Source organism: Seriola lalandi, unplaced genomic scaffold (assembly GCF_002814215.2).
Source record: "Seriola lalandi dorsalis isolate HSWRI2012SDOR001 ecotype SW California unplaced genomic scaffold, Sedor1 jcf7180002053880, whole genome shotgun sequence".
Taxonomy (NCBI): Eukaryota; Metazoa; Chordata; class Actinopteri; order Carangiformes; family Carangidae; genus Seriola; species Seriola lalandi.
Genome location: NW_019524433.1, coordinates 1,915 through 2,837, shown reverse-complemented (window position 1 = coordinate 2,837; position 923 = coordinate 1,915). Strand labels below are relative to the sequence as shown.

The window sequence follows — 923 nt, the reverse complement described above, 5'->3', positions numbered from 1 at the left end:
TAACTGTGTACGGTGTCCTTGAGTGCCAAGAAAGGCGCCTTTAAATAAAATGTATTATTATTATTATTATTTTTGAAGACATGGTATTCTGTGTTTCTGTGGCTCACTGTAGCTCATCATCAGACTACAGCAGTATTATAAGTCTTTGTGTGACTATACAATAGAAGTATATTCAGAAGATGAAGAACAACAATCTCTCAGTTCCACTCCTGAAAAACTCTCTATATGGAACATCACAAAAACACTTCTAAGGCACTTTTGTTTCTCATTTAGTCGAATAATACCAGGAACATGATCAGACCATGTCAACATCTGAGGTCACAGAAAAACCTCCCCGTCACAGCCGGTGAGAGGCGTCAGACTGTGTGAGCTGCTGCCAACGTCGTCACAAGGTTTCATCACAGTCTTTATCCTGGTAGCAGCTGTTAGTGTTCAGACATGGTCACAACTCAAACTAATTAATAAATAAATAAATGTAGACATACAGAAATAAATAAATGTAGAAATGCATAAATAAATACATGTTAAATGTATGCATTTTTTTGCATTTATGTATGTATTTAATTATTTATTCCGTCATTTATTTATCTATTTATTTATACCCATGTCATTTTTCATCCTTCATAGTCTTGGACCTTGTTCTTCTGAAATGGTCGACAGTCACAGAATCTGCATTCACATCCCGTGGCACCATGTTTGTTAAGCAAAGTAAAACATCTGTAGTGGCAGTTTATCCTGCTCATGTCACAGACTTCGGTGTGACACTAAAGCCTTCACACCGCCCCGAGCACAATCTGTAACCCCCCCTACGTTCATGTAAAAGGTGCAGGACAACAACCAAGCATTCATCCAGGTGGGAAACCAGTCTGCTGCTGGTGTTTGCTCATTTGAATATTTCCTCATTTGTTTTCCTCACTTGAGCA

At 38.2% G+C, this 923-nt stretch overlaps 1 pseudogene; it reads left to right on the top strand.

Annotated features, from left to right (window-relative positions):
- The first annotated feature begins 302 nt into the window (after positions 1 to 302).
- Positions 303 to 923, top strand: part of LOC147819372 (gap junction alpha-3 protein-like) — a 1,989-nt pseudogene continuing 1,368 nt past the window's right edge.